The sequence below is a fragment of the Rissa tridactyla genome, chromosome 5, assembly GCF_028500815.1.
Source record: "Rissa tridactyla isolate bRisTri1 chromosome 5, bRisTri1.patW.cur.20221130, whole genome shotgun sequence".
Taxonomy (NCBI): Eukaryota; Metazoa; Chordata; class Aves; order Charadriiformes; family Laridae; genus Rissa; species Rissa tridactyla.
Genome location: NC_071470.1, coordinates 15,630,814 through 15,656,687, shown reverse-complemented (window position 1 = coordinate 15,656,687; position 25,874 = coordinate 15,630,814). Strand labels below are relative to the sequence as shown.

Here is a 25,874-nt window from a genome sequence, read left to right as displayed (position 1 = left end):
GAATGACCCAATGTCAAAACATTGTAGTATTTGGGGAGGGAGAAGGCATAAAAAGTGACATGCCTTTTAAACATGATTCAGGCCTCACTTATATCAGAGGGAAGTACCCCAGCTCATTTATCTCATTAATATCAGCAGGCCAAAATCAAAGTTCTGCAGGCATTAAAGTACTGCTTAAAATAAAAAAGCAAAGCTGAAGAGTCAGACATTGCTAAGCGAAAGGAACAAAATACTTTCCTGGCAGGTAAAAATGTTTTCCCAGAACATCAAAATCCCTGTCACAACTTAACAGTAGCATCCCAAGCCATTCAGATCCAAAGGTCTTTGAGGATCTTGGAAACAACATCTTTTATGGAATTAAGCATGCACAATGCCATATTTAAGTCCTAACCACAAGCGATCCAAAGTTAGCACTCCTCGTCAGAGTCAGTCCTATCTTACTCACCCCGATTCCAACAGGTTACTTAGAAGTAGCATACCATCATTAACAAGGGGGGCAAACGCCTTCCTTTAGAGAAGAAGAGCTTCTTTCCTACACTGCTCTTTGAGGCTAACCCAGAACAGAGCTTACCGCCTGAATAAAAGGTTCACCAATGACTCTATATATAAAATCTGAAATTGCTGCCATGAAGATTTTCAATGCAGTAGTGTATTTAGGGAGGCCATCCCTCATCCCTGCTCTAATATCCTCCCTGTCTACCCTACAGAGCTGCCTTCATTTGCTATGCAGGTCTGCAAGGAATGAGAACAGACACTGCTTGGATCATCGCTCCCTGTCTTTATGGGATGGAGATGGAATAGGCATCTCCTAACTTACTGACCACAAATTTGTGAAGGCTGGTAAGCAGGAAACTCCGAACACTGCACCTAGGACTGCTCACCCTTCCCCAGCACTACATTCAAAGATACAATCACTTACCCACAGTAGGGCTACACTAACTTTTTAAAAAAAATCAGGGAGGGGAGACAGTGTTTGGTTTTTTTTATTAAGGAAGACAACTACAAAACACAAACTAAGGCCCAAACCTGGGGGGGCTTCAGGTTACACGCAACTTGACTACGAACGAAATCCAGATAACGATAGCATTTAATTAATAGAAATATATTATGCAACTTTCTGTATTTAACATACTGTTATTATAATTATGTATGCAGTAAAATCCTTGCCAAAGGCTTTGCAGCAGGCAGAGAAAAAAAAAAAAATATCAAAACTCTGACGATGCTTTTTGAATCCACCTCCTGGTAAGATCCAAGAAACCAAATAAGAAGCTGCACCCGCAGCCTGGGAAGCTGCACAGCCACGAGTGGTCCAAATCACCGGAACTACAGAGCACTTTTCCCCTTTCCCAGGCTGAGTAAGCCAGTCCAGTCATCCTTAGTGCCATTTCCAAAGACAATTAGCAAAGTCTTGTTTCAATTAGCTTTCCCAGAGCCATGAGCACATAGAAAAGTACTGTACAACTTCAGAAAGAAAAAGTGTGATAAAAAAAGGCAAACTGAGGTGGAGATGAAAAGGAAGCTGGGAAAGACCAGAGAAAATGAGAGACAAGAAATCCCAGAGCATCTCCCCGCAAAATGCTGGGTACTACTTGGAGCAAAGCCAACGCACGTGTTCAGAATGAGGAGCCTTCTTATACCAAGCTGGGTTTAAAATTATCTTTCTCACTTTTCATTATCAAAATGATTCACTTGTTCATAGACAAGACTTCTACCATACACTGCATAATGGCTTGCTATATCTACACGTATACAACATCTCATTAACACCAGCAACGTTACCAGGTCCTTTGCACATTCCTAACTTCTGGTTGTCAAAGGTGGTGTGGCAATATCCCACCACCAGCCTTCCCCAGCCTCGGGGTCTCCTTTGCTCTTCTGTTATTTCCCCTTTAGCCAGACCTTTAACTGCTTTGTAACTCTAGTGACCTGCTCCTCCAGTTTAGTTTCTCACTTCATGCCACAATAAGTGTTTTATTAAAGACCAAATAAAATCAATATATTTATCCTAACTCACATTTTAAGATGGAAAAAAAAAAAAAAAAAGGTCATTTACTCTGTCAAAGTCTACGTACAGATAAACTTATGCTGTATTTGGTCCCATTTTCCATTCATGGTTTTAATTACTCGTTCCTTTTAGTATTTTTTTTTTTAAAAAACTTTACATATCAAAAGACTGACTGTTTCTTCTGTAAATACACAAGACTGTGCTTCAAATGCACCAGGGCTGTTACAGCTTAGGAAAATAAATAGCTTTTGCACATGTTCATATTCTAATAGAACCAAACCCAAGAAATATGCAAAGAATGAAAACACAGTACTTCAGTGCTCAGGGTAGAAGTTTAAAATCTGTTCTAACAACAACAACAAAAAAAAAAAAACAAAAACCAACCACTCAAAACCCCATAAAGTTCTCTTTCACTACAAACAGGGCTCATATGTATGTGGAAAATAAATAATATGTTTAGTCACCCAAGAAAGTAAAAGCTTTTTCTACAGCTTCTGGTTCACTTGCTCCAAGAAGTAACAGTCTGCTGAGAAACAGAAATTCAGAGTTTGTGTTTTCCCCCAATAGGAAAAACAACCCCAAGAAAACCCACATTTTCCTTAACAAAACATACTCATTAATTTCTCTTCTTTATCCAGTACCTAATCCAGAGCAATGGCATTTCTATCCCTGCAACCAACACCGGCACCCACCAACGCTGGGAATTAGCCAAGTGACTAATTGCAGGGAAGCGTGATTGTGTCACAAGCCTTGGGAGAAGGTGTTAAGCCGCTCCGTGCCGGGGAAGGGACACGTGAGACCTTCCAGCTCACGTTAGCGGCACGCAGGGCTCTTCCTCAGCAACCCCACACAGCTGTCCCGAATCACACAAGCATACGTTTGTACAAAGGGGCCACCAACATGAAATTAAGCCACCAAATTCAAGATATCTGAGAGCATGAGAATGAATTCAGCAGGGTAAAGCTCTACTGGTTACATATTCCAAGTTTATTTGGAGCAGCAACTAATGCTCTGTATGCTGAAGACTTCTGCATACATGCCAGTCTTAATAGCAGTCACTCAAGAAGTGACAGAAAAAATCCCAAGTATTATTCTCACTACAGCCGCTGGGATGCCCAGGGAGCATGTTACATCCCTTTCATACCACTCAGAAGTGCGGCACACGTGTAATTAAAGCACCAGAGCTCCTTAATAACAACACTATTATGATCCCAAATCTGGTGACTGGCCACAGCCTGACAAAACAAAAGAACAATTAGTGATTTACACAAAACCGAGATGCAGGCTAAAAGTGAGATTTGTTTTCTCTAGAGAAAAGGACAGAAAAACGTAAGTGATAACAATTACAGTGAATATTCAGGCAAACAGATCCCTTCTGATAAAAGCAACCTGGAAGAATCTGGTATACCATCATCACTCCTAGCTCCTATTTTTACCCTACAAAAAAAAAGAAATTGACCAGTGGCTTTTGTATCGCCAAGGGCCCTACTCAGAAAATGAAAATTGTAATTATTCCTCATTAAAAAAAAAAAAAAAAAAACAAACAACAACAAAAAAAACCCCCAAAACCCCACACACTCTTGTTTTTACTTTAGGGACGGATCAACAACTAGAAACAGGCTGTTTCTCACCTTTCTTTTAAAGGTATTTTGGGATGACAATCCTTTTGATTCAGGAGGGGCACCAGACACCCATGGAAGCAAACAAGGTACACACTCCCATGCCCCAAAGGTTGGGCATCCCAGATGAAACACACCTAGTGCAAGTTTCACTGAAATACCTTTTTCTGCTCTCGTGATGGGAGCCAGCGGTCAATCATCATCTCACAGGAGTAAAATCCAAAATGTGCCGCTTGCCTGAAAAGTGGCAACAACAGGCCTCCCTGGCAACACTTATCACCACTAACGTGCAACTTGCATCCAAAGTTTTCAGTTCAAAAAAATTAATACAGTTAAAGAAATTCACATCTCACAATCAGTATTTTGGGGGGATATTGCCTGTCCTTTGTGCCTCTCATGCAACATCTCCTCAGGCATAAAGCCAGCCTTGTTGTCACCCGAGAGAGGACACCTCCTCACCAGAGGACCGTACGACTTCATCTGTGAGGCCGGGGAGAGCATCTAACATCACATGCCAGCTACCTCATTATAGCATGAGGCACCTTAAGAGACAAGGGAGCCGAGGACATCAGGTAGACATCTGGGCAGCTCTGACCTCGGCTAGCCCACTCCTAAGCCTATTTCTGCACTTCTCCATTCTGCAAGTTGCTTGGTGCCCATAAGCTTTTATTATTGTAGGTCACACCCCTGAGCAACCTAACTGTGATCATTACAATACACCGTGGAAGTCCTGAAGGTTTCTTCAGGGACAGCTTGAGGACAGTGTAAACCCCATCACAGCAGCAGGACCCAAATACAGCATCTGCTTACACAATTTCATTTAAGATGCAGGACAAAAAAGTCAAGACAATTCTTGTTGATCTCCTTTCTCTCCTACACTGGCCTGTGACTCATTTCTGAAGACAAAACTTACTGTTTCTAGTACACATGAAATGTTTATGCTTGCCTGACTTGATGTGGAAAGGACAGCATAAAAAGCTTAACTGGGCCAGGGGAGCAATTATCAAAAGTTAGATTAACATGAAGAAATCCATGTGACAACAGGAAAACCAGTAGATCTAAAAATTCCTGTTGGCATGCCACTTCTTAACTTTGGATTTAAAGCATTAATTAAAAGCTGCCAACCCCATGCTAACGTTGTAAATACTTTGCTCTCTATCTTTTAAGAAAAAGGTTGTTTTAAACACAGAAATTTTTATACCATGAAACAGCAACGAGCATACGAAGGAGGTCAGCATGTAAGAGCCTCCTAAGAGCGCTCTTGTTCAGAAGCAAAAAGCAAGTTTCTGACCTCTGTTCTTACAATGAGCTGCCTTTTCTGCAATGACAGTTCAATTTCTGAAGCCATCTCTGGTGCCTCTTAAGAGAGCAGCTCTAGAGTTAGACTTTCCAATAGAGTGGCCTTTTGTTTTTTTAAATACCTGTTCCCCATCAGAGGGGATCAAACCCACACTGTTATTTCACTACAGTGCTTTTCCTCTTGTCACTCTTCAGTGGCCACTTAGTAAAACCAATCTGCTCCAGCTGCATTACTCTCACCTTGGAAAAGGGAGAGGTTCTCCATGACTGAAGTTACTTTAAAGGAACCGTTTTGCTTTAGGTTTAAGCATTTTATTAAGCTTAAGATATGTGGTGCTTTTTAGTTATGGCTAACAACTATGAAAACATCCATTTCGAAAGCACTAATAATTTTAGTACCATTTTCCATTTGATGTCCAGATACTTTCTACCTCTGATTATACCAGCCTCAAGAAGAGCCAAGCGTTCATACGTGCACTGCTCTGCTTGGAAGAAAAGGTTCTTTCACCCACAGCTTTTGAGAGAGGCAGCAAAACATCCATGAGCCTGCCACATCCAACTAACAACCCTTTGGAAAACGCTATTTTTTAATCGTCCATTTTTACCAACAAGCCATGGCCATTTGACAAGCTTCGCATGGGGTCTCTCAAGGCCTTTTAAAATTTCCTGTTGCACTGTGAAAGCATTTGAGTTGCTTCTGAGCTAGAAATAATAAGAGCTACAGACATTACTACATTAGGAATGGCCAGGAAAATACAAAGGAACACAGGCTGTGTGTGAAATTCCTAGACCTAGGCTTCAGTTTCTGTGAAACAAAACATGTTTATTCTCAACTTGAGGTATTTTCAGATTCTTTCAGGACAAACCCAGGCCTGTCCTTAAAACAGACAAGGGGAGTAAAAAAAGAAACCTAGAAAACATTTTTAAGTGCGTTTATATTGTGCTTGGTACAGAGTATGCCTCCCCACTGCTCCACAGAGGAGTTTTATTTCAAGGTTAGTGCCTAATTCCATCAAAGTGATTTAGGCTTATTTTACTGCTGCATTTTGCAGCCCAATTCATCATCTAACTCCCCTGTGTAATTAAAATTCTTCTTCATCTATTTATGTGCTGGCTCCTGCCTCCACCTGAGCCCTCTGGCAAGTGCTTTTCCCGAGCCAGCCTTTAGAAGCATCAGTATCTTCATTTTGCAATCACAGGGTACGTGCGTCACTCTCCTTAGAGCATCTCCTCCATCAGTTTTGAGAATCTACACAAATTCGGCTAAATCCTCTACCATGATGGATCTAGAATTTACACACCTCCTTTTAGCTCACCTTCTGCCAACAGGCTTCATACCCTGCCGTATCAGCACACTGCTTTTACCCACACCAAAAACATTTTCTTGCAATCTCAGTTCAAAGAGCAACCTCAAAACGAGGAAAAGCCCGGTTCCCAACTTGATCGCTGGCTGCTTGAGGAAGTTCTCAAGCATTCACATTCAGCAGCAGGGAAAACTCAGCACATGCTAATAACTATGTGCCAATCAAGAATGCCTTACCACAGCCCTGTGCTGCAGGTACCAAGGGAACATAGCGGGCCAGCATCCACCCCTTCAGTTCAAGAAAACTAATGATACCAGTACGAACATCAGCATCCCATAAATCTTCCATCCCTGTACAGCAGCAAAAGCCATACAGGCAGCAGGAGCTAAAGCTCAACACTAGCTAGGTTTGAAGTTGGATCAGTCATTCGCTGTCTCCTAAATCAGCTCCACACCATCCACTCCTGGTTTTACCACCAGCGTGTTGTGTGGGTTAGCAGTCTTATTTTAAACCTTGGCACATGCGTTACTTAAATAATCCACAGATTTAAAACATCCTCAGGACTTACAGAGATGAACCTTAACAGCTTTCTGGGAGTAACAGGATTTATCGGGCCAAAAATTAAGGGGCTACAAACTCAAACTTCTGATTTATAGCAGAAGTTCTTATTTCTTAATTTAAGTCCTAGTGCAAGCTGGAATACTGTCAACGAGATAGAGTGTTATTTTTTCCAGCTCTATATTTACACTTCAAGGATTATGCAGAAGCACAGAGCAGAAGCAGAGAAGCAGGCCAAATGCCTCAACATAAACCTTTTGGGGAAGGTTCAGAGAAGTTTGGGTTATCTGTCTTCAAATGGGTTTTCAAAGTGGTATAGATCTAGACATCCAGGAGAACTCAAGGAAGAAGGATCCAAGCTTTAAATTCAGGAAAATAATCATTTTACCTTGCACACGCACAAAAACTCAGAACAGCATTGCCAGGAAGGCAAACTTCTCTTCTGCCGTGGAAGGAGGCGCAGCCAAAGAATTTCAGCCTCACCCATGTAAAATTAGCTATTTATTTTGCATAAAAAAACCAACTTTTTGCACCCAGCTAGTGCTCCTACCTGCTCGTTTAGCAGCAGCAGAAGACTCAAAGGCTGTGCTGCAGGATGGCAAACGGCCAGCTGCCAACTCCTGTGTCTCTTCAGAGACCGGGATGGTAGGTCTGCTCATTAAAGTCTACAGGTTACCACAAGGCAAGGACAAAAGCAGCTCTCGGCTGTCACGACTCTGTGGCTCCCAGTGTCAGCAGAGCCACTGCTACGAGGGAAATGCCTTCATACAATTCTTACCAGCAAGGTCTGTTGTAAATTTAGGGATGCACCTCGCCATGTCCTGCCTGTCAACCATTCCCATCACTGCAACATGTGCACACATGTCAGAAAGGAGAGAGAAGAAAGAGGATCACCTCCTGACTTGCTGGCTTGGGAAAGCACCGAGGGAACCCCCTTTTTCTGCCCAAAAATGAATAAGTAAAACCACATCACACCATTACATCTATTGCTATACACTAGCTGGCCAAAACCAGAACGTGGAGACTGTATTTCAGAACCAGCATGTGGTAGTGCTGGCTGATTTTTAGCCCAAAACAGGACAGGAAACAACTGAAACATGACTCCTGCCTGAGGTACGAAGCTTTAACAATGCTCTGAGGGTCCCACCACTCCAGGACATCCTTGGCATCAAGCCTCACTGACATCCCTGGGAGCCTCCTACTCATCCCTCTTGATCCCCCTTCCCTGGGAATACCTGAATTTTCTGTGGTCTTCCATTAGAGTTACACTTTGGGGCAAGGACATCGCAATATCAATATGCGGTTAGGCTGCAAAGACACATTTCCCAGGGACCATTTATGCAGTTTCCCTAACAAACAGCACCATCTTTATCACATTAGGACATATCTATATTGATTTTCAAAAAAGACTTACTGGTCCCTAAACGCCCATATGCCTCTACCAGAGAGCTTCATCTATTTTGGCATATATAGGACCATTATGTTTACTCAAGTTTAAATCCATACTTGCATCACAGCAATACATACAGGCTATTTTACTGAAAAAGTTTAGAGATGCCAAGAATTGGCAAAAAACACAGCTAGATGGATGCTGATGTAACGGCATGCAAAGATTATAAAAATAAGGTTAAAAAACATTTATATAGTCAAGCGTGGCTTGCTAACAGCTCTTGCATGTGCTTAAATAACAACACATGTTTAAAGGCAACATTGCTTTGTCACCAAGTTATTTCAATATCCTTGAGTAGTCATCTTAGCAGCCTACAAACTTACCTAACGATAAGTCCGATCTCAAACATTTCTGACAAGCAAACATCAAATAATTAAAAGCTTCTCTTTTCAAACACATAGGTATTGTCAAACATTTTTCCTATATCTGAAAAATTTTTAAGCTAACAAACGTCAAACTCCTCAAAAGTCTCATTTGCCTGAATACATACAGCTTTTTATATACAGATGTTCGTTAAACCATTCTCTTTACTGATAGTTCTCATGTTGTTTCACTGTTTTCCTGAAGTGTGGTGGAAAAAAACAAGAGGGAAGAAGGGAAAAAAAAAAAAAAAAAAAAAAGGCCAAGCAGGCTCCCACAGGACTCTAAAAATATAAGTTACTTCCCAAGCAAGCAATTCTATCTTTCAGAGTCAATTGAAATTATCTTTATAACCTTTCCCTTTCTCTTTACCCATCACTATATCTTCCATTTCTGTCATATTTTTAAGCTGAGTTTTACATCTATACTCTTGGGAAAAAATAGTATCAGAGTAAAACTTAATTCCTTAAAGAGTGAAGATTATTTTTAACATTTCAATTTCTTCTAAAAATCTCACATCATAACAAGAATTTAACAGTAAGTAATGGATAATACAATGCCATTTTGTTAGCCTGGATTAACAGAAAAGCTGGGTGCAGTAATGGCATTTTACACAAGCACACACCCACCGCACAGTGCTATCTTGTGAAATTATATATCGAGACAGGGTTTTAATTTGTCAACATTTACAATAGGCTTCAAAGCCTGTGCGAGAGCAGTACAGCTTCACAACCTGCATCCTCCATGCCTGGGGCAAACCCTCCTCTCCTGGACACCAGCACTTTCCTTCAGCAGCAAGGTTGAAGAAACATGGGACCGTTACGGGACGTAAACACCAGCATACGCAGGTCCCTGCGGTATAGCAGAGGAGAGGGCAGAGCTGCAGCAAGAAGAGGAAGGAGATGAAGGCAGGACGAGGGCCAGTACCATGGTACGGTCCCTCTGCTAGCACTGGATCTCCTTTTCCAAGCCACATCAGCTCCACACCACCCCTCTGCCTCCCTGGAGATCAGGTACCCACTTCATCACTGCAGCGCTGGACTCCCTCTATCCCAGCAGCAGGGCTTCTCCCTAGATATTTTAAGGCATTAAAACTGACCTCAGACTCTCCTGGTATGGCAACATAGACTTCATTTGTTGCCTATTCCCTACATTTTCCCGTGTCAGAGGAAAACAGCTTTATATACCCAGGAAAAATGGCCATTTAACCTTTCAAGAGGGAAGAAAAAACAGCAAGAAACTTTTGCATAAATTACTTTCATTCCTATGAAATACTTTACATCATTCTATTAAAGGGAGTTACCAAAATTTAACTCTGTCGTAATACTTCTACCCTTGTGCCTCTTTCTGCTGACCAGCATCACCACAGGGATGCAGACAGCATGCATCCAGCGCCAGCCATTTCACTGGCAAACAGAAGCTTCCCATGACACTGCTGGCGTGCCGCTCCCCTGCTCCCCAAAGAGCACCGTTTTACACTCAGATGGGTACCAGGGAAACGATCACATGGAGATCCAACCTCTCCTGCTCACACACAAGGCACGCAGGATGCTAATGAGACGTGGTCGTCACGCAGCGCTGGAGGCTTCCTTAATACCCTGTGTATCAAACACCCAGGTTTCCTACTGTATTTACTTCCAGATGAAACTTTCCATAAGTTCATAGATTGTACCCTATATGTGTATATATATCTTCAACTCACTTAACCTAATTAAACTATCTTTCCATTATGCTGCATTTAAGTCCCAATTTAATCCGGCAAGCGCTGAATTCTCCATGCGAGAGCAACCCTCCTCCTTATTTCTCTTCCTTCCAGCTCCCTTTCGTCTTTCATGCTGGTTCCCTGCACAGCTTCCTCTACAGCTACAGAACTCAATACTTTGCTAAGAAACATCCTTTCCTAGCAATAATCCTCTTTGCAAATAGAATTAACAAGGCAAATGCAAACATGAGAGCAATGAATTAGTTGTCATATTTACCCAAACTACTGCTTCCAGTTCCTTATAATGAAATTCTATATTAAATACATAGGATGGCTTAATGTCAAGCTCCTCATTCGCTGAACTAGGCAGCTGGCCAGTAACACCCTGCAGCATCTCCCTCCAACCCATCTGAGAAATTATACTTACGAGGTTTCCAATAAAGGCTTAACTAATTTGTGCCAATATTAGTCACACCAAATTACTCTCATTTAATAACTGTTTGGAGGGCTTTCTACCCCAAGAACGCTGCAAAGGAATGACATGTTTCTACAACAGACAACAACAAAACATGTAAAGTTTACGGCAGTTTCTTCTGTTCAAACAAGTTAATTCACAAAGGTAGGGAACATTTAGTGCCTGCCAGCTTCCTTCCCTTTGGAATCTATCCTTTATACACAATAATTATACCAGGAAACTTCCCTCCATAACCAGCTAATAGACATAAGAAAAAAAATCATTTGTGACTAACAGAGTCCTGCACGAAACACATTTCAGCACTGATACCAAACCCAAGGGGGCACATATTCTACACTTGAAATCTGCAGAAGTAGTTTAGAAACGCCTTTGAAAATTAAACTACACTTGCACTAAAGGCAAAAAAAAAAAAAACAAAAACAAAACCCAAACCAAACCCACCAACCTTCAACAAAAGAACTAAACACACTACAAAACTGCTTAAAAGCATATCACAGCAAAGCATGTCTACTGCTTCCAGGAGGGCTTTCCCAAGGGCAGGCAGAGCTGATGCTTGCCTGATGGGATATATTACCTGGGGTGCAATATAATCTGGCAAGGAAGACAAAGGAAAGAGAGAAAGATTTCTTTTAGATTTCTACATAAAAAAAGGACAGCCAAACAGTAAGAACTAGACGACTAAATCAGTGGGTTACAACTCTATTTTGGCATGGCTACAGGAGGACACCACTGACATTTTAGCAGAGGATTTTAAATTGTGAAGTCCAAAAGATTAAACTGTCAAATGTAAGTCTGGCAGGAGTTTACTTTACAGTACTTTACAGCAGCAGCACTATTCAAAACAAACCAGAATTACAGACACTGGCTATCTTATATCGAGATCAGAAGCAAAAATGTATGTATTTTATTTCGTAGCAAACCTTACTCTGTCACATATTATTACTGTTAATGCACTACTACTCGTTTGTAGTTTACATTCACAAATATCCTAGAGTAACCTGCATCTGACTTAACTCCTCTGAGATCAGTGTTGAGTATCAAATGCAGCGCAGACTACTGATAAAGGCAGAAATCTGCATCTAGTTAATCATCCTAATTGTTATGCAGACCACTTTAGAAGGCACTAATCAGTGTTATACACAGATGTAAAGTGTGTTCAGCAGTAAAAAAATCACCATCTAAATGCTTACCCAAACAAATTTCACGTTTTCAGGGGAGACCAAAGCTCAGCACATTTTAGTTAAAAAAAGAAAATGGAATTTGATGGTAGGAGAATGATGGTAATAGCAGAACTTAAAGATTCACCTTAGATCTTAGCTAAATCCAGTTTGATCTTTTAAAGCATAGGAATACCACCACACAAGGTCTACTCATCATCCTGCAGGTGACGGATGCCAAGTGCCTGCTGTCTTTGTCAGGGCAGGCTCCTACGCTCACTTCCAGTGACCTCGCTGCGGGGTCTGCCCTTGTCCCTTTGGTGACAGGCTTACACAACCATGATCCCTCTGAGGAGGCACAGCTAAACCAGCATCCATTAGCAATCCCAGGGCACCCTCCGCAATGCTTCCGTCAAATTCTTCTGCCAGAGCTCTGCAACCTCCCGCCTGAAACATCCTCTGTGGAAGGTGAATGGAAAGTAGCAAAGGAGACAACAATCTCAGTAGGGATCCAGGGAAGTACAAAGCTGCAAAGCCAACACCTCTACCAGGCTAATAATTAACTCAACTGATGCTAATGATAAAAGGAGAGAAGTTGATCACCTGGATAAATAGTCTGCTGGAGAAGAGTCAGTACGGTTTGTATGGAGAGAAACCCTGCCTAACAAACCTTTCTGAGTTCTTCAAAGGTGCCAAACATGGACAACACACACCCATTCCTTCTGACCTGTCTGAATTTCCAAAAGGACTTCAACCAAGTCCCTTACCAAAAACTAAGGGCTTTCATAAGGAAACTAGGCAGACAGAGGTAAGAAGAAAGGTCCTACGTGGAGAGATAGCTGGTTGAAAAATAGAAACAGGCTAAGGAGAAGAGTAAACAGTTTCTTCTTGGAGCGAACAGAAGTCACCAATGAAGTTCACCAGAGACCCATGCTCAGACTTTGTCCATTTGACACATTCATGTGAGGCAAGGAAAGGTGAATAAACAGCAAGTTGAAGTTTGCTGACAATAAAAAAAAAAAAAAATGGATTGTGGTAGCAAGGCCAGGATGCGAGGAATTCCAGACCATCCAGGGAGACTGAATCAATAACATTGCAGAGGAAAGTTAATGCAAATAAAGACAAAAAATGTACGACAATGCACATGGGAAAGACACAACCATGGCTATACGTAACTGAAGGATTCCAAACTGGCCATACCCCTGAGCAACATCTTGACACTACGACTTCACAGATTCATGAAATTAACTCACTAGCAGTCCAAAATGCAAATGAAACATCGTAAATCATTAGGAAAGAAAACAAAACATGGTTATGCCATTGTATAGCCCCAAAGCTTCCCTACATGTTGAAAACTGTACACAGCCCGGATCCTCTCATCCTAAAAGGGCATGTAGAACCAGGAGACTCCTGGAAAGGGATGCTGGCGGTCAGGAATGGTTTCCATACAAAGAATATCTGAATAGACAACTCTCCAGGCAGGTCAAAAGCCAACTTAATGAGGAAGACAGAGGCTTACAAAATCATGAGTGGCACAACACAGGATCAGTAACCATCTCTGTCCAACAGGAGCTAACAGCCGCCAAATGAAGGAAGCCAGCTGAGAACGAGCAGGAGGAGGGAATTCTTACACAGCCAGCAGCAGACCCAGAGACAAGCAGCAATCCTGGCCAAAGGCCATGGAGGCTGCAATGAAGTCCCAGAGGGCTGCAGACAGACCAGACAAGCATTTGGAATGAAAAAACACCAAATGTTTTGAAACAGTGAAAGGTTGCACCCAGCTCTGGCAACCCCAAGCTGAGAACAGGATCTAGAGATGCTCAGAGAACACCAGAGAGCACCAATAGAGGAGCTTTTGAATAAGGTCATCCTGTTCATATTTTTCCTTGTGCATCTGTTTACAAGGAGAGAAAAAAAAAAAAGAAAAAAAAAAGGAAAGGTTGCAGAAGACAACAGATCAAAAAGGGAGCAGACTGAAGGTGAAGGGTTAAAAAAAACTAGAAAAATAAAGCAGGACAGCACACAGAGCATCCCAACAACACCCTCCACTCTTTAAAGCCCTGGGGCAGCAGCAATTAGTCCTCTGCCCAGACCCATGATGAGACAAGGAAAGACAGACAGGCACAGAGGTGCTGGGATCCTGCCCATCAAGTCTGGAGTCCATCAGCCCACGGAGCTGAGGCCAGCTCAGACAGCGGCAGGAGGAAGCTGGCAAGAGGATCTTTCATAAGGTTGCAGATAGGAAAGCTACAAATCAAAAAACCACCCATAAGCTCGGTAAGAGGCTTTGGAGGAGCCAGAAGAGGAACTGCAGCCTCATGCATCAGATGTACATGTCTCAAGGTCTCCTTTTCCCTGCAAAAGGGATGTGAGTCACAGAGTCAACGAACCACATCATAAATGCAGCCGTTTTCACCTCTCCTCAATTCATTTTCTCACATTTGATTTCAGTGGGCAATAGACTAAGTCAGCCTGCAAGAGTTCCTCACCCCTCTTAATGGGAAGAGACCACTTTCTGCCTCAGGGCAAGGAAACTACACAGAAACACTGAGAGGCATCTTAGAGGTGCTGCTTGGAGGTGAAACCAGCCACCACGTGGCTTGCTCAAGCAAGCTGTGTAGTATACTGGGCTAGAGAGATGAACCCTTGGTTTGGCCCATCACTGCTGCTCTTTTATTTCTATTCTTACTACATTTCCTAGAAACGGTCAGGTACTGCTGACAATCATAGGACCCATTATGTAGCATCTACAGCTGGCTGTATTCTGTGTTTTTAGATAGATAGATATCAATATTTTTAGAACCGACTACCGACTTCTGTACCAGTTCAACTACTGCAACCACCACATTGGGTAACTCCCAGCTGTTCTGCATAACAGCCAATGAGATAAACCCCATGTACAACCAGCTCAACTAGACTTTTTTTCAAATTTGCTTTAAAATTAATCTATTCCAGTCCTCCAGTGACAGTGTAGTTTGGAGCACTGCTCTCAGTTCACACTCTGGGTCTGCTGTACAGTCCCCCCAAAAACCACCTTTTTTGAGAAGATTTATGAACTACTTCAATAGAAAAAAAAAAAAGAAAGAAAGAAAGAAAAAGGTGTTCTGCAGTTCATTTTTTAACCTGAAGGATAACCTCAAACAGCTCACACACACATACATTATAGTCTCCTTTTGCACAGTTTTGACTTCAAGAAAAAGGAATTTCCACACGATTAGATGCAGCTGTAAGCCAACACTTACTATTTTGGAAGGGAAAAAAACTAACTTGCAAAACATTTCAGAAAGTGGCACTTTCTGGCACTAAGCACATCACAGCCCTTTCTAAGTAGCAATACAAGTTGTACAGCAAGCACTCGGTTTTTATGCCAGTTTTGAATGTCAGATTTTAAAAATACGAAACATTAGCGCAGAAAATCTATATTCTGTTAACTCAGATGTACGGAAAAGCTTTTCCTGAGTCACCAAGCCTCATCTCCTACTGCCACAGCCGAGCACGTGATATAAACTTCCCCAGTATATCCTGAAGATCCAGTTAGGGGGCTTGCTCCCACTTCCCCCATTTTAAGTTTGTTCGAGAACCTCACTCCATTTAGGGAAGAAACTGTCTAAATTCCAGCTTAAGTTTATTTGTGCCAGTTTATATCTGTCTGTTCTCATGCCAACATTGTTCTTTAGGTTAAATAGCTCCTCTCCTCTTCTAGTGTTTATATCCCTGCTGTACATGCAGACGGCAATCGTATCCCCTCTCAGGCCTTATTTGCTACACTAAACAAGCCAGGATTTCCTCATCTCCTCCAGAAAACTGGCATTTCTGTTCCCCAGCCCCTCTTTGCACCTGTCTGACCCATGTCTGGCACTCCCCAGGAGCTCGCACCCATCCCACCACCCTTCCTGCCCATGTCCTGGCCTAACACGCTCCACCATCACCTTTACTTTCTCCATGGCAGCAGGACAGCAGCAGCCCGGTGGGAAACAAGCTAACGCACCCAGCACATCTCCTGCTCTGCTGTTCCCAGCAGCAGAGCTCCTCACTCACAGCAGCGAACAAAGGCAAGACCTCATCTTCTACTAGCAAGGGGTGTACATATGGTATAGTTTGTTTTCAGCACGGATGATTTGTTCAAGTGTGACCACACGTCCCGTAGATCTGTCATCTGGCAGATGACAGAGATGCAATCAGTTGATTATCTACCAACTATCAGGATTCATTTTATTTTTTCACAGCCTCTGCTAAAAAAATCCATGCAGTAGGCAATCTCAAGTACTCCCTTTCCTTCCTAACTAGCTCCCCAAGTCACCCCTCTCTTTAGCTCAAACCCTGCAGCAGCCCTCTCTACATTCCTCAGGAGTTTCCTAAGGAAGCCACCATCCCTTCTTACCGAGGGCACAGCAGAGTCCACCCAAAGCCCCACCAAAAATGACCATTTTTGTCACTGTTCACGACTCAGCTGCAGAACTGAAAAACAAAAGAAATGATCCATGTTTCCATGCCACACATCCCCTCTCCTAGAAAATTATTCCCACGCTGTTGTGATCTACTGCTTAGATGCCTCCTTCACCGGGAAGGGCACATTCACTTGTGCTGCTTCATAGCCAAGAATCTTCCTCCCTGTTACAACCAAGTAATATATTCTTCGTAATACATGATAAAACTATTCTTCCAGCCAACGAGTCCTCTCCAAATCTCAGTTTCCCATAAGTTGCCAAAAACCCCAAAAATACAAGCCAAAAAGTATTCGATCAAACACTCATCGCTGTAAAGGAAGAACAAAAATACCCACACTCAGCATGGCTGTTCCAGGCAAGGAAGTTAATCAGCCAAGATTTTGTCCCAAGGTCACCGTAAGAGGATGTCTCTCCCTTTAAGTGCCAGGACATCTGCACGCTTATTTTAACCAAATGCAATTATGCAGGCAGAAAATAGTTTTAAACACAAGACAGACAACTCACTCAAGCTTTCAGAGCGTACCAGAGCCTGAGATGGCAGGATGAGGAGGTGTCAGACCTAGAACGAGCTGGAGGAACATGCCAGAGGACACGGCGAGCCTGCAGCAGCTCAGCAGCAACTCGCACCTCGGCTTCTGGGGCGATACGGCAGATCTTCGGCGAAGCACGGAACCTTGCTGCAGATCCTGCTGTCCTGCACAACTTACTGCAGATCCTGTTACCCTGCGCAGCTACCAACAGCATCCACAATGCACAAAGCCTACCAGTCCATCACCACTGCAGGCTTTGGGGCTGTTTTTCCTTGGGTTTAGTCATTTTGCGTTGAAAGTACAGAACTGCACTTAACCTCTCTAGCAAGTAAGAGCCCACCCAATAATTATAAAACGCTGCAAACAAGCAGGCAAAGCAATGAAGTATGAATACAAACAATTGCACTTTCCACCTTATCTGTCCCAATTCATTCTCTCTCGAGCCACAACCAGAAGCGGCTCCATTGTCACCATGGGACCCAAGTGATTTCCCCTAGAAACTTCATATGGGATTAAATGGGGTTTTGTTCCCAGCACTGTATTTTTGCACACTCCCATCTGCAACCCCCAAGTACGATTTAATCACAGCGCTGAACTCGCACAGCCCCCTCTAATACCCACCAAAGAAAAATAACAATAATAAAAAAGGTACTTCTACAGACACTTTTGCCGATTTTCATGCTTTTTTACCTCATACACCGCCCGCCCCCATCCCCAGCAGACCCAACCCGGCCGCCGTTCTCCCCCGCGGGGTGGAAGCCCCCGCCGGCTCCCGCCAGCTCCCCTCAGCGGCGGCGGCACCTCTGTGAGCCGGGGGGAAGAAGGCGGCGGCGACGGGGATGCGTCTCAGCCGCCCCCGGGCAAGGGCGGCGGGACGCCCCGCCGGCAGCGGGCGGGCCGACACGGCGGGCGGCCGCGCACCAGGAGCCCCGCCGCCGCCGCGGGGCAGGCTGCGCTGCCTTGCCCGCCCGCCCGCCCTTCCCTCCCTCTCTCCCGGCCGCGGAGCGCACCTGCCCGCCTCACCGCTCAGCCGCCCGCCCCGGAGGCGCCGGTAGCCCGCTGCGGGATGCGGCCAGCCTTCCGGAAACGCTTCCCAGCCCGCTGCGCTTTACCCAGGAAACGATTCCGACCGCCGCCGCCGGCCGCCGCCGCCGCCCCTCCTCTCCCTCCGCCCCGGCCGCCGCCCAGCGCCGCGGCCCGCAGGGGGCCGGGCGAGGCGAGCGGGGCGGGGGGGGCTGGGCGCGGCGGCGCCATATTATGTGCCCGCCGGCCGGCCGGGGCGTGAGGCGCGGCCCGCTACCTCCGCTGCCGCCCCTGATCCACCCCCGGGACGCCGCCGGTGCCCCCCTCACGGACGGGCTTTTAGTCAGGGGCTCCAGGGTGGCTTCCAGAGCAGATGGTCTTCCATTGCAGGGGGTTTTCTGCCAGGGGGCAGGTGTACAGAATTGTGCAGGTTGGAAGGGACCTTTCAGGTCGTCGAGTCCAACCATCAGCCTGACACTGACAAAAACCATCATTAAACCATGTCACAAAGCGCTAAGTCTGCCTGTCTTTTAAATACCTCCAGGGATGGTGACTCAACCACTTCCATGGGCAGCCTGGTCCAATGCTTAATAACCCTTTCAGTGAAGAAATTTTTCCTAACATCCAATCTAAACCTCCCCTGGTGCAACTTGAGGCCATTTCCTCTTGTCCCATCACCTGTTACTTGGGAGAAGAGACCGACCCTCACCCGGCTACACCGTCCTTTCAGGGAGCTGTAGAGAGCGAGAAGGTCTCCCCTCAGCCTCCTTTTCTCCAGGCTGAACACCCCCAGCTCCCTCAGCCGCTCCTCATAAGACTTGTGCTCCAGACCCCTCACCAGCTTCGTTGCCCTTCTCTGGACACGCTCCAGCACCTCAATGTCTTTTTTGTGGTGAGGGGCCCAAAACTGGACACAGTACTCGCGGTGGGGCCTCACCAGTGCTGAGTACAGGGGGACGATCGCTTCCCTAGTCCTACTCACCACACTATTAATGAAAAATCATTTTTTCTCCTTGAGGAGGGGAAAACAAGAGTCAGGCTCGTGTTGGCCAATGTAATAATACCCTGATCAAGGTGAGGCAGTAGCAGTTATACTCCTGAAATGCTACCTGCTGTATCCCAGCAATAAGGAGATCCAAGGAGCATGTTTGGAAGCCCACCTAGAAGGATGGGTGGTTTTTCACACTGGATATGGACTCCAGTAGCAACACAGAGCCACCCACATGGCTGATGAACATCAGCGAACCCTTCTAGTCACGGACTACTGGGGGGTGCTTGGCTCCAGCATAGTGCTCCAGACAGTGGTGTTCTGGTGGGTCTCCAAAGTTACGTGCCCACCATGGACAGAAGGAAACAGGGTGTTCTCAAGTGCAGAAAACAACCAAGTGAAGGGACCAATCTTGGAAACCTCACACTTGCAGTAGCACAGAGTAAGGCCAAGAGTGAATCCTTAGGCACATCTTGAGATGAATGAGTGGAGAATCACAGTAACATCCTGGACAGCAGCGAGGTTTCAAAGAATGCATTCATGGGAAGATAATTCTGTTTAAAGCCTTCCAAGTATGTGGGATTTTCTCTGTTTCTTACACACCTCTCATTCCTGCACCTCCTAATAATCTTAGGAAGTCCCTGGAATAGCAGATGCAAAACAATCAGCAGTAAAATACAGTGTTGTATTCAGTGACCATGGACATACAAGAAGGTCAAAGAAGACTATTACAATAATGAAATGGCCAGTCTCATTTTCTCTTAAATGAAAACACATTTAGCAGTCCTACTGAAGTGCCCAAGTCTACTTTAAAATTTGTCACGTCATTTATAATGGCAAATCTGTTTATCTGGAAGGGATGATTTTTCCTATGCATTCCAGAATCTTATTCGGTAATTTGTTCCTTGGCTTTACACCTATGGTCCTGATAACAGCAGAACAATCATGAACTTAGCACAATTCAAGGGATCATTACGATGAACAGGAATACAGCATCTTTAATTAGAAATATTTCTGGTTTTAGAAGATCATATTGACATCCACCAGCCTAAAGAACAGGAAAACATTTGCAATTATAAGCACTACAGTGATGAACAAGAAGAAGGAACAATTAGGCAAAGATGTAATAATTCAAAGCAAAGCACCTGGAAATTATACTTTAATACTTAATAGCTTACTCGTAAATGTGTTGTTTTTGTTTGTAGTGGTACCAACATTTTTTCCATTTGTCTTAAAATTGAACATGATTTAATCTTCTAATTTGTGTAAAAAGAGCAGTGCTTTTATAAGGTAAAACTTAAATTTTACTTGATATTTTTAGATCCAGAACGATGCTGAAGTTCAAAAAAAAGCTCCCAAATAGTTCTAATGATCTGTAATAGAAATGTGTCATCATGATCAGTTCTGGAAGGACCCAGGACCTCCTGAGACATCCAAAGGTGATTCATCAAATTCCAGCATTTGCAAATCAGGGTGCTTCCCTCTCCAGCAAAGCACATCATGCAGCAGGAGGGAAAGCTTTTACGCTTTGAGGGCATACTGGAGCAGAACTCTCCCTGGAATTTGCACTTTATCTATTGGAGAGATGCAAGACAACTATCAGGTTACCCAAGATTATAAGTGAATAGCCTATTAATATATCTCCCTGACAGAAACGGCCAAGCAAGATGATCATAAATTTATGTTCCTTTGATGAGAAGTGTAAAAGCATTGCATTGTGGTTTTCGCTATGTGGTTAAAATTATGATTAACATTTAGTTGCATAGTCTATATAATGCACTTTGGATTGCAGTGTAGTAAGCGGAGTCATAAAAATGAAGTGTTGGGAAAACGAAATAAGGAATTTCATATACATCCTAAATGGACAGACGCTCAATACACTCAGACTTCTCAGAAACGTTTGCAGGTGGATGTACTGCTTGCATAGGCTCAACCAGTCTCATCAAATATAGATCTCTTGGTTTAGACTGATCTGATGTGTTAACTTTCCAAGTACAATGAAATAGTTCCTATGGTTGTGGCCTTCAGGAATTGATACAGAGCACTTACTGCCTCTATAGCTAAGACACAAACATCTCATGAAACAGCGTTTATAAACGTAACAGGAACAAAAAAAAAAAAAAAAAGGAGGCCTTTCTATATTATCAGCTCATACCAAAATCATTTCATCATCATCTTGCTGTTTCTATGTTTGAACTATGACTGCAAATTTATTTTGGTCAAAGTCCACCCGACTTTGCCCATTGGCAAGTAACACTCTGTACCCGACCTTCCTCGGTATGGCACGGGTCTGCAGACCCCGTTCGGGGGCTGACTGTGCCCCCGAATGCTCTCTCAGAAGTTCATAGTTTCTTTCATATACCAGCTTTTTACTTAAGGGTGAGTCCACGTAAGCGGATAGTTAAAGTACACAATGATCCCATCTCTTGAGAAACAGTTTCTTGCTGCAGAGGAAAGTAGGAAAGAGGTGACTATGAAATAAGCAAGGATACCATCTAGTGGTGCAACTGTACTCGCATATTTCAGAGGAACCTACACCATCAAATAACCTTTTGCTGAATATATTGATTTTAAACCCGAGTTTAAGATAGAAAATTAATTAGGAAAATTCAGTTATAGCAGAAGGGTAATTTTCTTTGGAACTGTTTCTCTGACATAGTCACAGAACTCACTGTGACATTAAGTCTCTATCTTAAAATAATACACCAAATATTTTCTAGAAAGAATGAAAACCACCATGCACTTCACACACACAGCTGGGAGATTTAAGAATTAAATTTGCAGCATACAATTTTTCATTACAAGTTTGAATATACTCTTGCTTACGTAGAGAACACTCTTCAGTCCCCGGACACCTTGCTTCCCAGGTCATGTATTGCTCTTGTTGAGTTCCTGTCTCATTAGTGCTCCCTGGGCAAGCATATAGATTATTTCTGCCATGGAAGAACTTCCCTGTGTTATTTACAGAGAAGCAAAGACCACAAGACGCCAGAGTCTCAGATAAGATTACTCCAGTAGTTCAATCAAGCCAGGAACTAAATCAAAGCCTCCTGTGATACTCATGGAGCCCCCTCCTGTCCGCTGCATTAGCTTCCTCGGGCATGTTACCATGGCATTAATGAAGGCTGTGTGGGAACAAGCGCAATCTGAAGCAATTTACAGGCCAGCAGTTTGCTGATTTCTTGACATAACAAGCAAGGCAGAGTGATAATTTTGAAGTTTCTTTCTAGCCCTTCAGGAATGCAAAGCCTTGCATCCAGGAATGGTTGTCAAGTAAGTTATAAATGATCTCTTAGACATCTGACTAGATGTAATTCTCTGATCTCTCCTTTCCCTGCCTGTTATACAGTGGTATATGGAGGTTTTCTGAGGGTGGGATGAAGAAAAAGTGGCCTGGCCTGGCCCCTAGTCATATAAACTCCCTGGTTACATGATGCACTTACCCAGCCCACCCACTCATCCAAACACCAGCAGCTCCATTTTTTTTATCATTACAGGCAAGTTCTGGGGGAGGCAAGCAGCGTGACTGTGTTAGCTTGCAAACAATCACAATATTTGAAATAGGAGAACATACCAAGTGTCCACTGCAAAAAACCAATCCATTTTGGAGTTCATTCTAGCTGGAGGGGCCAAGGCGAGGGAAAGCTGCTCTTTGTAAGAAAAATTTGCTATTAATGCAGAGTTTCTAAATCCTACAGCCACTGCTTAGGCACTCTGCTAGAAGGCAAATAGGTGCGTTCAGAGCTGACTTTTCAGCAAACTCCATTTACTGTTTTATGTGGCTCTGACAGACAAAAATACTCAAAAGTTGCCACCAAGCAAGGCTTGTAATAAAAAATAAAGATAAGAGCTCACACTTGCAAAGCTAAGGTGTAGCTAGATTTTCTTGCCTTGGGTGCTTAAAATGGGAAGTACAACCCTGCTTTCTGATGGCTACTGAAAGATATGATCGCCAATATTTCTCTACATCTGAGAAATAGGAATGTGGAACAGAGATTTTGGAATGCCGCTTGCCTTTGAGGCTACAATTTTTCCATATTTTGAGAAGGCAGTTGTTCAAACAGCACAAAACAAAGCACAGCTTAGAATTTTAGGCCAACGCCTCTCCACTGCCGACAGTTGCTGTGTTTCAGCCCTGGTCCTCTCACAGCTTTGGGCTTTCCGTGGAAGTGCTGTGCTGCCAGTTCTGGTTCCCACCAGGCAGCTGAGGATGGTGCAGCAGCACAGCTCCTGGTGAGGCCATCAGGAAACACACGTCTCGGGCCAGAATGGCTAAGCCACTCATGTTATACATGCATATATACACATTCACGTCCACACACATTAATAAAGAGGTGTAGAAAGCTAAGATAAAGTTGGAAATGCTAGGTTTACTAAAAACAGAAGGCCAGTGCTTTGTCTCTGAAACAAGAGAGACAAAAGTCCTGTATCTAATGTCCAGCTAGAAAAGCCCACGCTGCAAATGCACTCAATGGGAATTTTGCCCTACGTGTTTAAACGTACACTGGAAAGAGCAGCATGTTTTGTGCTTATATTTGCAGCTGCAGAATGTGATACAGTCCCATTGTTTTTCGGATCCATAGTGTAGTTCCCCTCGCCATCTAAATATTTCTCTCCACCGAGTCAGGGATTTGTTTCAGCGTGCACATGCATAAGTTGAACACCTCCACTACAACAGTAATGCTCAAGGGCCAAACGATGGTGTTCTTCGTACCCACATATGCTTTGGATAAACACTTCAAAACAGTTCTTGTTAAACCGATCTTCAGAAAAACAGTCTCTCCATCAGTGACAAATACTGCGTAAATTTTCTCTGAAGGTGGGGGGTTGAAAATACTCTCCTTGAATAGCGAGGAAAAAATCGTGGAGCAGAGAGGGAGAAAAGCACCCCTTTCTCCCCGCTGCTGGTGTTCTGAGACTAGCCTCTAAAGACGCACAGGAGGCACTATAGAATTAGGCTGTGAGAGCGGGCTGGGGTGAAGGCAAGCCTGGAAGGGGTGATGTTTCCCAACAGGCCTTGTTTCACTGTGGTTTTAATGTTATTTGCTTGCAGTTGAGCCAAGGCTAATAACCTTCCACTGGCAGCGACATCCACAGCAGTGTCAGAGCAGTTGAGCCCCTGCTCTGCTGTTTCCCCCAGCTAAAAGCAGTGCGTACGACACAACTGCTTTGCATTAGCCATACGCTGGGTGGTCACCACATGTAAAATGCCTTGTGACAGAATTAAAATTTAGCTGAGGGTTTTATGTTCTGCCAGATGTACTTCTGGAAAGTGGTTATTAATGTGGGGTTAAGTCTCTCATCTTTACACATTTTCAAATCAAAGCCTTGTCTTGTAAGTACAAGTGAATAGCTACTGTTAATTTGTAATTAACATAGGAATTGGTACAGGCAAGACTTTGGAGGTCTCAACAGCTAAAAGGCACAAACTGAATTCCACTAGCACATCTAAAGGATCCATTTAATGTTTCTATGTGCTGTTACAGAGTAGAGAAGCAAGAGCAGCTCAGATCTGTGAGGCTTTCTATCTACCATGGTCACACTGAGAAAGTGACAGAGCTGTGCTGCTCTGAGTCACTTCTGAGTCACCAGCTTGCCAAAGCTCCACACCAAACACCTCCTATGAAAGCTTTATTCAACTAGGTACAAAATGGGGTGCTCTGCTATTGTGGCTAGGAACTCTAAGATATGCCATAGACTTAGGTGTGATGAAGAGGAGGTAGTTTGGGACTGGCTCAGATGCAGAAAATGTCTTTCCCATGCAGTCCCGCACAGACAGCCCACTTCAGGACAGGACTAGATAAGCAGGCAGGTCTCAGGGCAATCCAAGGCTCTTGGCTTCACTCACTGGACTGGCAGCAGCTCTGTGCCAACGTTGCTCCCCAGGTGAAAAGTAGCTCTAACAGAAGAACCATCCTTGAACTTCTCACAGACTGTCAGTGGCTGAGGCTTTACTTCAGGACTCTTCTCTAATTAAAACCCAAATCCCCACACTTCTCAAGAGTGTGCACATGTAGGTGACGAAGTAAATCCTTTAACACAAGTTGGTGTAAATATTGTGGTACGCATGTCCCTGTTGATGTATAGAAGTTCATGGTAGCTTGTACTACCTAAGACATTTTTGTTATGGAACTAAGAGTTTTCAGAGAACATGCTGAGCTGAGCACATCTTATTTCAGAATTTATAGAGGTGGGGGTGAATATGTGTATAAAAATCAGATGGAAAGATTTCACCGAAGACTACGCATAAGATACAGCAAGAGTACAGGACCACATCAGATGTATGGAACAAAGCAAACATCTTCCAGGATTCTGTGACTGAGGTAACTAAACCACCTTTTTTTTTTTTATGATGGGGCTTTGTTGTTCACTGATTTCAAGTGTCAACTACTTTAAATTATGCTAAAGGTCATCATTTGCATGAAAAAGACATAATGAAGGAACGCCTTTTACATCTGGGTTAATCCCCATCACTAGCCATTCCCCTCTTCCCTCTCCCCAAAAGATATACTGACCTCCAGAATGTAGTATAAGATGGTTTGTGCTGATGAACTGGAGGAGTGACAACGTTTCACGATAAAGCCCCTTCACAAGGGAGTCCTTGTCTACAGGTGCCTCTGTTGTCAAGCAAGCAGGAAGAGTTCCTCTTTTTTTTGCAACAGACACAAAAGCTCTTGCTGTTCCCTTCTGGTAGAGCCCTACTTCTCACTTCTTCATCCAACAGCAAGCAAGCCAATTTCTTCATTTGCTCCTCACATTCCCCAGAGAAACACCAAAGCCACGCTAGCATGTAAAGAAACCACAAGTGACAACAGACTTGGTCCAGAAGTTAGTTCCCTCATCAGCAGGTCCCTAAAGCATATATTCTGTCCTTTCCCTGAAAAGGTTTCATTCTTGAGGATGGAGACCACTGGTGTAAAGAGGTATTGGGGAGGTAGCCCATGCCTTTCCCTCAG

The 25,874-nt window shown here is 43.7% G+C and overlaps 1 protein-coding gene across 19 annotated transcripts in view; it reads right to left on the bottom strand.

The window, feature by feature from the left end:
* APBB2 (amyloid beta precursor protein binding family B member 2) overlaps positions 1-18,055 on the bottom strand; it is a 192,528-nt gene extending 174,473 nt beyond the window's left edge. For 7 of the 19 annotated variants that reach the window (XM_054202436.1, XM_054202446.1, XM_054202448.1 and 4 more), the window contains exon 1: positions 17,918-18,019. The gene's annotated coding sequence lies outside the window, so the exon portion shown is untranslated. Of the gene's footprint in view, positions 1-16,900; positions 17,735-17,917 lie in introns of those variants that run through there. The other 12 variants (XM_054202423.1, XM_054202427.1, XM_054202445.1 and 9 more) reach the window with 7 other exon arrangements.
* Between the last annotated feature and the right edge of the window lie 7,819 nt (positions 18,056-25,874).